The sequence below is a fragment of the Gadus morhua genome, chromosome 2, assembly GCF_902167405.1.
Source record: "Gadus morhua chromosome 2, gadMor3.0, whole genome shotgun sequence".
Classification (NCBI taxonomy): domain Eukaryota; kingdom Metazoa; phylum Chordata; class Actinopteri; order Gadiformes; family Gadidae; genus Gadus; species Gadus morhua.
The window spans coordinates 17,307,439-17,319,092 of record NC_044049.1 but is presented as its reverse complement, the minus strand read 5'-3'; the positions used below and the strand labels follow the sequence as shown (position 1 = coordinate 17,319,092).

The 11,654-nt window shown below is 43.4% G+C and overlaps 1 pseudogene; it reads right to left on the bottom strand.

Annotated features, from left to right (window-relative positions):
• Positions 1–1,046: 1,046 nt before the first annotated feature.
• On the bottom strand, positions 1,047–11,427 carry LOC115533351 (NACHT, LRR and PYD domains-containing protein 3-like; annotated as a pseudogene).
• Positions 11,428–11,654: the final 227 nt, after the last annotated feature.

The window sequence follows — 11,654 nt, the reverse complement described above, 5'->3', positions numbered from 1 at the left end:
ATATAACATGACAAATAGGAAATAGAGGAGAGGAGAACTATACACAAAATAGGCAGAGCAGAAGAAACAAATACGAGAGGAAAACGTTCCAGCAATAACGATGGAGAGATGGAGAGGTAGAGAGGGAAGAAGAGAAACGAGAGAGAGAGGAGAAGAGAGGGGTGACCCTTACGGAGAGGAGAGGGAGATTAGTCAAAGTGACAGAGTGGGAGATAAGTGGGATTACCTTGACATCAGCTACAATAAGCGTGCACATGCACACACAGACAGGCGTCCACGTACACACATACACACACAAAGTCAAACCCAAAAATGATTTCCAACATTCATGTGCACACGCATGTGGCTCAGCTCGGAAAGTGCCGTGGTTCAGTCCTGAAAGCGAGGTTTCCCGGCTCCAGTCCTTGGCCAGGGGTTTCAAGGTGGCCTTCAGTAAGACCTGCGAGGTGCTGCCTTGCCCATTGGCCACTGTCCGGTATAGATGTGTGAGTCTGTGTGTGCACCGCGTGATTTGTATTACCCAAAATGCGGTTTGAGCAGCTATTTAACATTTGCATGCACACACATATTTTAATCACATGCACTACACACACACACACACACACACACACACAAACACGCACGCACACGAACACATACACAAACGTGTGCACACCCACACACTCACACACATTAACCCTGTAGTAGCCTAATGCACAGCTGTGTAGTGTTCAATTATCCCAAGGACTCCACATGCATAATGTCGTGAGTGTTGTCATGGTAACCTGCAGGTCCTACCCCCCCCCTCCCTCCCCACCTCCTCTCTCACTCTAATTGAACTCAGCGTGGTTTATTATGGTGAATGTTACATGAACAGCAAAGCCAACATGCCGTTCTAAAGTACATATTCACAAAGATCGCCTTCTACCTGACTGTTGGTCAATCTTCTTAATCTTTTGTGTATTATCCATTATAGTTGTTACAGACAGCCTGTCCTTTTGGCCTGATGAAGTCCAGTGTGTGTGCTTGTGTGTGTGTGTGTGTGTGTGTGTGTGTGTGTGTGTGTGTGTGTGTGTGTGTGTGTGTGTGTGTTTGCGTGTTTGTGTGTGTGCGTGTGTGTGTGTTAATGGGAAACGGCCAAAATAGTATTTATTCTTTAATTTCATCATCTCATTTGCTCTCCTCCACAAAGTGATGGTATTGAGGAAGCAAAATTAATTCTTTAATTTAGTGTAGAATCTTCTCTCTCTCTCTCTCTCTCTCTCTCTCTCTCTCTCTCTCTCTCTCTCTCTCTCTCTCTCTCTCTCTCTCTCTCTCTCTCTCTCTCTCTCTCTCTCTCTCTCTCTCTCTCTCTCAACCAAAAATTAGCAATTGGTCTCTGTTGTGACGTGGTCATGATGATGGTTTTGATGGCAGAGCCATCATATTGATCACAATGTGGGATGCCGGTTTAATTAAATGTAGTGATAAGCAGTGGTGCGAGCCCACGCATGTGATCTCCTTTAAATAATAAATTGTCCTTTATCTCTGTACCTCTTTATCTTCGATCATTTAAATGAGGTTACCCCCCGTATAATGTTAAAGAGAAGATATTTACCGTGTTTTCAATTGAAATGTATTTTGGTTCATTAAAGCCGTTTATTGATTATGTGCTCCACTGCCCCCTCTGTTGTCAGAATCAGTAATTTCACCAACCAAAACATCTAACAAAGGGATGGAAATCTTGAATCTTCAAATTACAGAATTATTGCTTCAAGCCATGTCCCCAAAACGATATACAATGTAATATATCCGATAAAATGTTGCTTAGAAACACTTTCTGAAGTTAAGAAATGTTTAAAGCCAAATTACATCATAGGGTGGCTCCACTCAAGGTATATCGAATATCGACACCCTGGCACAGCCTCTTGGTTGGTAGCGGTACTGCCGCCAACTGAATCACTGCGCACCTAAAACTCCACAAATATCCACTTCGTTTTTCAAACTAAATTTCTAACTCCCTAATTGGTCATTATATTGTCTCTTTCTGTCTCTGTGAATTAATTATCCTTTAATATTTAGAATAGTCTATTGCACGTTGTTTGTTGTTTGTTTTTTATGCCACTGATACCTTCGATGCCTTTGACTACTCTATGTAATAGAGCTGTTGTATAAGCTACTTATAGAACTACAGATTTGGACTTATTCCAATGCTTTTCATTTGAATTGTCTCGAACCACTCCATTAAACTAACTGCACCTATTCTTTTCTACCACAAGATGGCAGCACTGTACTGTTCTTTTTATGTAGGTCGTAAGCAGGTCATAGCTCATTGTCGTTGCATTGGCTTCACTGAGATGTCTCATTCAACTATTCCAGGTTTCACGATATATGTATTATTCCTTGCTTCTTGCAACATGTTAAGCCTAGGATTGAAAGCAACGTATATAATTGAGAACATTTAGAAAAACAGAAGGTGCTAAGGGCAAGGCATCTTGGCTCATCAATCTCCCCCGAACCTGTAGGGGTGATGGTGGACTATGATATCACAAGCATTGTGCTAATCTTCACACTGGCATGATAAGATCAATCTTTGGATGTAAAAAATAAATAAACATTTCAACAGTCCTTTTCTCAAAATAGTCCAAATGATGTTTTATGCCTTGATGATTGATTTCCTCCGATAGTGAACTTGATATACAGGTGAAACCTTGCAGAACAATGCAGAGGAATTATGGCCCCCCCCAACCAAAACGCTGGGTAGAGGGGCTCTGTAAATGTGACGTGGAACGTGAAAATGTGACCCATTTTGAGCCTGCCGGGGTGGATGTTGTAGAAGGATAGAATTCCAGCCGGCCAGTCCTGGTGCACCCCCAATCTCTCGTACAGTTGGGGACAGCCAGCAACGCAAAGCCCTTGCCATTGTGCCAGGCCGTCGGTTTGCTGCAATTCAGGATCCAGGACTTGTTGTTCCACCCAAGGCGTGAGTGATCGTTCTGCTCTTCCCTCCTTATCTCTTTGTATGTCACACCAACATGAACCACTCTGCTCCATTGGACCTCCCAGTAGCATCGAACAGTCAAACCCTCGGTGCCCAACACCTGTCGCCACTGCTCAAATCTCTCGGGGTGAGGTCGGTACGGCTGTTCAGCCGGCACCAGGGTTGCTTTGCGGTTACACTCCGACAGGAGGATTCTTCTTTCGGCTGTATTCACGTCCATCTTCAGCTCACATGCATCTTCCAAGCGGAAAGGGGAAAATTGGCCGTGAAGTGTAGCATATTAGTGAGTATTAATTCAAAACGGCATTGATCCCTTATACATTTTATCGCAACTTCATGGTTTAGGCTACTATTTGTTTGTTATTTTTCCTTTTCATGTGATGATATTTGGCACTTAACAATAAATTACAGCCACACTAACAAACTCAATCAAATGGGATTTCAACCAACGAAAACTTACTTGAGTTAATAGCAGGAGGGTAATTGTATATAGGAAGCCATGTAGCAACCAATAACGTAAAAACAGCCAATGCATATAACTGCCAATAACCTAATAATTGAAATGTAATAAAGCAAATAACGTATCCAATAATGTAATAACTTTTTGCAAATAATGTAATAACTTATTACGTTATTGGCTGGTTAACACGTTATTGGCCTTGTCTTAAAAAAAACCTTTGAAAATGGAATAACTAGGACAATAATGTAATCTGAGGTATCACTTAATTTTATTTTCAATTTCTGGAGAGAAACTGTCACACTTAGCCTTAATATTGCACCTTGCAACGCATGCTTAAATATCTGACCTTACAGATGTGTGCCCACCTAGATGTGTGCTTGATGGATCAGTCTACCAGCCGACCCCGTGGACTGTAGCAAACGTTGCTACAGTTATTCGTCACACATCTAGGTGGACATGCCCACTTCTGATGTCATAAAAGCCAGATTTTCAGAACGGCTTGTAACGGCTAATCACACTCACACCTGGTGGCATGTCATGGGACCTTTTAAGGAGCAAAGAGTCCATTTAGATTTTTATGTAACTCTTAGGGTTCCATTAGCAATAATAATAATAATAAAAGTAATTTATATAGAGCTTAATATGGTACTCTAAGACTCCTTGTATCCAACTCCGGAGGGGGTAGGAGGGTGGAGGGGTATCTGTAAGTTCAGATATTTAAGTATATGTTGCAAGATGCAATATTAAGGTTAAGTGTGATAGATTCTTTCCAGAAATTAAAAATAAAATAAAATTCCTCAGTTAACATTATTTGCTCGGTTATTACATTTTCAAAGGATTTCTTTAATACCAGGCCAATAATGTAATAACCAGCCAATAATTGAATGGCAAAAAGATATTCCGTTATTGGCTCATCAACTTATTACTTTATTGGCAATTATTGGCTTTATTACATTAACATTATTATATTATGGGCAGTTATTACGTTATTGGCCGTTATAACGTTATTGGTTGCTACACGCCTGAACGAGACCATGATAGTATAGAGAAGGTAAATGGTGGTATGTGACTTGATGAGGCGATCAGGTCTACTTACATTTCGCAGGCCCAGGTTGGATCCTGGAATGGCCACAATAGTCCACGCTTGGGTAAAAAGCATGGATTATTATTGACAAAAAATAAGATTGATGTGTGTAATCAACAGAACCACTATTCCTGACTATCAGTCAAATGCTTTCTATTTGTTGGGTTGTAGAAAGAACCACAGGCTTACATATGAACAGTGTTGGGAACGTTACTTTAAAAAAGTAATTAGTTATAGTTACTCAATACTTGTTCCAAAAAGTAACTGAGTTAGTAACTGAATTACTCTATAATAAAAGTAACTAGTTACCAGGCAAAGTAACTATTTGCGTTACTTTAAAAAAAGAAAAAAGTTGCTATAGGTGAAAGATTTGGATTTTTCTGAGCAGTTTTCACTTGGCCTTAATGTGTTACATGGTTGAACTGCCCATTCAAGGCTCTGATATGTTTCCAACTGAGGCCCCGTCCACATACCCGGGTATATCTACAAATGCATGCATCAATATTCATCCATTTAGTCCTTCCGTCCAAACTAAAACGGAGAATTCCGACACTGAAAACGATGCTTTTCGAAAACGATCGCTGAGGTGGATAAATGTGAAAACGCTGGGTTCGCGTTGTAGTGCGGACACAGACGGAGGCTTTCAGAAACGATGATGTTCGATTGCCATGACACTGCCATGACACTGCCACAAGCTTGCGCTAGAGACCGAGAAGCTCATCAAAAGAATGGCAGGTGAAATGCAAATGAGGATCTCTCTGTTAGTGCCCTGTAGGACCCCTGCTGGGGTATAGGCCGTCGACAAGGGACCTCCAGAGTTCATGGTCACTGGCGTTCTTTTCTCTCTGCGACCAGGTGCCTCCCAGTCTCTTGGTGTCTGCCTGGAGGTCCCGGCGCCAGGTGTTTTTAAGACGTCCTCTGCTTCTCTTCCCTTGAGGGTTCCAGGTCAGAGCCTGTCTGGTGGTGTTTGACACTGGTTTGCGTAATGTGTGCCCGATCCATCTCCATCTTCTTCGTCCAATTTCGTCTGCTGCTGTCAAGGCCGGATTAACCATTAGGGCAACTGGGCACTTGCCCAGGGCCCGTGACATCAAAGGGGCCCTTGACAACGTTTTTTTTTTTTTTTTTTTTTCAAAGTGCAAACATACATCTTCAGACACCACATAACACGACAAAACCCAGATACGTGTGACAGACATGTAACATATACCAAAACATAAAGAATTATACGGGGACAAGGACAGATTACGAGAGGGTTTGGGGAGGTGTTTGTGATAGGGAGAGAGTGTGTGTGTGTGTGTGTGTGTGTGTGTGTGTGTGTGTGTGTGTGTGTGTGTGTGTGTGTGTGTGTGTGTGTGTGTGTGTGTGTGTGTGTGTGTGTGTGTGTGTGTGTGTGTGTGTGTGTGTGTGTGTGTGTGGCCAGATGCTTTCCTCCGGCATCTCCGACCCCCAACGCGATAGAGGTCACACCCGAAGCACCTTATCCCCCCTGATGAACCCCCCCCTCCCCAGGGCAGCCGGCCCTAACAGCCATTAACAGTGGTAATGGAGGTGAGGCCTATTAAGTTAAGTTAAGGCCTACCTAGCTGTTTGCTGTCAAGACAATTGAAACATTCAATAAGTACTCATCAAGCCACCAAGTTCTGATGATAGCGACTTTACGATTGTTTGGCGGCGGCGAGGGGGGGGGGGAGCCTTGTTGCCCAGGGCACAGAAAATTGTTAATCCGGCCCTGGCTGCTGTGGGTTGTTTTGTTCTTGTCCACAGATCGTTGTTGCTGATCTTGTTCGGCCAGTAGATTTTCACGATTCTTCTGAGACATTTGTTTATGAAGGTTTGCACTTTATTTATTGTGATCTTATTGATCTCTCTGTACATCGTACTAATTTATCTCCAGAAACAACTCGACATATTGAGTCAAACATATTCGTTGCTCCAACGCCGGAGGCGAGCGCTGTACTTAATGTTCTTAAGTGATAGTAAAGAAAACCGAAAGACGACAGTTCAAACCGTCGCCTACTTCGAGCGGCGTTTCTGGACAAGACCGGGTCGAAAATGATTAACCAGCTGATCAACTGTAAATATCATCTGATCGCGCGCCTGTAATCTAAACAGAGAGGCGTGGCGGAGTAACGTAACCATGACAACTGTTTATCAAAAGAATTTCAGTGTGGAACGTGGATGCAAAACATTCTGAAAACAATATGAAAACGATAGTGCGGACGGAGATCATTTTCATTGCGCATGTGCGTTTTTACATTTACCCGGGTTAGTGTGGATGGGGCCTGGATTTCAATTTGCTTGGTTGCAAAGGCTGTGGAACATCTGCCAGATACTACAGAAAATGCCAACTTTTCATCGGATTGCTCCAGACTCGCCATTTCTGCTGCTTCATCGAATCGGTTTGGTGTGTGCGTTTGCGTGTGTGTGGCGCGCGTGTCCTGGCTTGTGTGTAAAAACACTGGCTCCGATTGGCTAACATGAAACATGACTCTGCCTTAGCCAATCATAATCGCTTATCTCGTTGTTAATCCACCCGCTCTCCTTACTAGCAGTTTGTGTTAGGAGCCTGGGGTGCGTTGGGATTACGCAGTTTATTCAATCAATTCATAGTAACGCACTGCATTTTTCGTACAGTAACGGTAACGGCGTTGTAACGTCGGAAATAGTAATTAGTTAGATTACATCTGTTACTGAAAAAATAACGGCGTTACGTAACGCCGTTCTTTTAAACAGCGTTATTACACTGCATATGAAACAAGTACTCAGCTCAAAAGCACTTGATGCTTCTCCAAACACCAAATGAAAGAGAGTTCTGCCTAATTGGTATTATGATAAGGATCAGTTTGCTGAGGAGGAACATGCTGAGGTGGAGGATGCTGTGGAGAACTATGTTGAAGACAATTATGCTGCGTATGCCGCCTTATTCCTGCATTATGCAGGAAGACATTTCCAAAACTATTTCCTGCATACCTGCATACTCGTTCACTATACCCCGGTGGTCGATCAACTAGAAAATCTGAAGATTTGGGAAGCGAGAGTGAGTAGAACCACATAGAAACAAGTATTGAAATGCAGCCACATACCAGAGAGTTTCCAGCTTCCAGAGGGGGTCCTCCAGTCCAGCAGAGAGCGTTGCGATCCCTTCTTCTCCTGGGTGGTTGTAGCTCAGGTCCAGCTCTCTCAGATAGGAGGGGTTGGAGCTCAGAGCCGAGCACAGGGCAGCCCAGCCTTCCTCTAGGATCACACAGCCGGACAACCTGCATAACATCCCATATGACTATTACATATACTTTTCTATTCATATAATAACTCGGACTTACTGTACATGCACAGACTGACGATAAGACCAGGCCAGGCTATAATTAGGGTATTCAGATTGAGTGTCTGTGATGTTTGAATGGAATACTGTAGATAACTTCTCATTTTGTGAATAATAATATAATATAAAATAACAACACACTAAAAAAACTTGAAACGTTGAAAGGTTTTCACCAAACTTGGTGTATTGGGATTCATAAGCTATTAAACATATACTGACATGAGTGCCTCCAGCATGCAGTTTGGACTCGCTATTCCAGCAGAGAGCAACTTCACTCCTCGATCATGCAGGTCATTTCCACTGAGATCCAGTTCCGTCAGCCTACAGATGCCGGAGTTAAGCACTGAGACCACATTGCGAAATCCTCCGGTCAGCCCGCAGTTCTTCAGTCTGCAGGAGTTTTCATAATGATTCATTTTAAGAATACGGCGACAGTATTTTCATGTGATAATCATTTGAGCAGTATAGCACAAGGTTATTGTGGCAAAAGGATTTCTGGTGACCATTCTAATGTTCACCACGTAGGCCTACATGCAAATTTTAAGTTACACATATTAATGTGTAACTTAATGTGATCATTAAGGGGCTCATGTCATGCCACCAGGTGTGGGTGTGATAAGCTGGCACAAGCCGTTTGAAAATCATTCCTTCCCTGTGCCATAGTGACATCACAAGTGGATGTGTCCACCCAGATATATGAAGGATAGATGAGCAACGTTTGCTAAAGTCCACTGGGTAGGCTGGTAGACTGATCTATCCAGCGCACATCTAGGTGGACACGCCCGCTTGTGATGGCACAAAAACACAGGAAAAGGCAGATTTTCAAGCGGCTTGTACAAGCTAATCACACCCACACCTGGGGGCATAACATGAGCCCTTTAAGTATATCTAGTAGTAGATGTCCTTGGGTGACCTCAGTATCTTGAGATTTCTCAGTTGAGATAGTAGGTTCTCAAATCCTTCATCTTGTAGGTTGTTGTAGCTCAGGTCCAGTTCTCTCAGATGGGAGTGGTTGGAGTTGAGAGCTGATCCCAGAGAAACACAAGCCTCTTCTGTGAGTTGACAGCCTGACAGCCTGGGCATAGCATATTGGCAGAGGTTAGTATTTGTATTTATTGGTACCACAATAACTGGTACGCGTGGTGTTCGCACACTTTAGCAAATACAACCTACGGCGAATCCAGGCTTAAAGAATTGTATTTAACCTGTCCCTTATGAGGTACATATGGTGAGGGACAAGGTATTAGCTGGGCCACTAATGTAGTGATAGAAAAAGGTAAAAACGACATATAATGTAAAAATACTTATTTGCACTAGTAAACGAAAACACTGTAATCAAACAATCATAAAACATGTAATGTTTGTAAGCTTTCACATAAATTATTAAAGGTGGTCATAGGTTGAGTGAGCAACATTGACCTGAGGGTCTTCAGTCTGGGTTTCCTAGTCCGGTAGACAGCAGTTCTACCCCTGAATTCTGAAGGTTGTTGGCTCCCAGGTCGAGCTCTTTCAGAGTGTCAGAGCAGGTGACTGTGACGGCCAGAGCCTTACAACATTGGCCGGAGAGTTCACACCGACTAAGTCTGCATTAGAAATCAAACACATGCACATCAATATATCAATATATGCTAATTGCATTCGGGTTAGTTTGCTGTCTATCGTCTGTATAGCTGTATGTAAATTACAATTGCTCCAAAGTGTCTATCTAAATCCGAGGTGTACTTACATTGCTGTTGTGGATGCTTGGACCAATGACAGCATTTTCAAAAGGCCAACTTCTGACCCATTATATTTACTCAGGTCAAACACATCCAGCTTCTCCTCTGACATCAGCAACACAAAGGCCAGAGCGGACCACTCGGATGCAGTGAGTTTAATCTTTGAAAGAGTTCCTGTGCTGAGATACCGTTGAATCTCCTCAATCAGAGAATGGTCATTGAGCTCGATGAGACAATGGAATAGATTCATATTTCTCTCTGGACATAGAGTCTCCCTGATCTTCTTTTTGATGTAGTTGACTATGTCTTGCTTGCTCTGTAAGCTGCTGTCTGTCTGCCTCAGTAGACCCTGGAGAAGAATCTGATTGCTCTCGAGTGATAGTCACAAGAGGAAACGGAGGAACAAGTCCAAGTGTCCATTGGAGCTCTGCACAGCCTTGTCTACTGCGATGATGTGGATGTCTGTTGATGTTATCTTTTTAAAATGCATTCGCAGACGTTGGAAAGTTGTTTGGGGTTTCAATGCGTTCTTATTGTTGTTGATTTGTGTCAAGACCCCATGGACAGCAGCAAGATACTCCTGAATGGTCAAGTGGACAAAGCTGAACATGTTCTTCTCATGCAACCCACTCTCCTCTTTAAAGATCTGTGTGAACATCCCAGAAAAAAAGGAGGCTTTGTTGAAGCTAATGCTGCTGTTTTTTAGATCCTCTTCATAAAAGATCAGAGCACCCTTTTCCAACTGGTCAAAAGCCAGTTTTGCGAGCGCCTCAACGCTCTGGAGAGTGCTCTCTTCACCGTACCTCAGAGATGTCTGCTTGATGTGAAATACAAGGAAATGTGTGTACATTTCCGTCAGATTCTTGGGCTTAATTTCTCGTCCCTGGGCATTAAACTCTTTCTCGAGTACTGTGGCGCTGATCCAACAAAACACTGGGATGTGGCACATTATGTAGAGGCTGCGAGACTTCTTGATGTGTGAGATAATGCTGGTGCTCAAGTCCTCCTCTTTAAACCTCTTCCTGAAGTACTCCTCCTTTTGTTGGTCAGTTAACCCTCTCACCTCTGTCACCCTGTCGATGTAGTCAGCAGAAATCTGATTGGCTGCTGCGGGCCGCGAAGTGATCCAGAGGCGGGCAGAGGGAAGAAGCTTCCCTTTGAGGAGATTGGTCATCAGTTCATCCACAGTGGTTGGCTGAGTGATGTCAATCAAAAAGGCATCGTTGCCGGCAAAATTGAGCTTGAGGGAACTCTCGTCCAGGCCATCCAGCACAAGAAGGAGTTTATAGACACTCTTGTCATAGTTTGAGTTTCCTGACGTCTGTAGAGTCGCAAAAATGTCATTAAGGGCCTTCTCGTCGGTGCCTACAGTTTCTTTGATGCATGCATGAATTAACTGGGAAAGACAAAACGTTTTCCCCTTCAACAAATTCAGTTGGCGAAACGTGAAGGGAAACACCAGGTGCACATCTTGACTGGATTTTCCCTCAGCCCAGTCCAAAATAAACTTTCGAACAAGGAAGGTTTTGCCGATCCCTGCAATTCCAGTGGTTAGCACAGTTTTAATTGGGATGTATTTCCCCGAATGGTGATTGAATAGGTCCCCAAGCATGATGGGTTTGTCCATTCCCTGCAGTTTCCTCGAGGTCGTCTCAATGTGCCTGACCTCATGCATACAATTGATGCCCATGTCACTCCCCTCTGTGACGTAAAGCTCGGTGTAGATATCATCAAGGTGTCTCTTGTCTCTCTGCTTTGACAAGCCTTCTGGTACCAGGGATGGAAATTAACACCCGCCACCCGCCATTTGCGGGTGGATTTGTATGGTGGCGGGTGAATTGTGTCACTTCACCCGCCACTGTGTCGGGTAATACTTTTCAGTAAGGTCCGATCCAATTTGCATATTTAATATTCGTTATACGGCGCTGTGCAGTTCCACAACCATTACTGTCAACATCCCTTCTTCTTCTACGCCTCTTTTGCTGAACTGCAACTGTCCGGCATCCGGGATAATATACCAGTAACAGGCTTTCAAGTCTCACGCATTCGGCGTTTGACACACGCAATTCAACCCATGCACACGCTCACACGCCACACTTTGTATTTCTCAC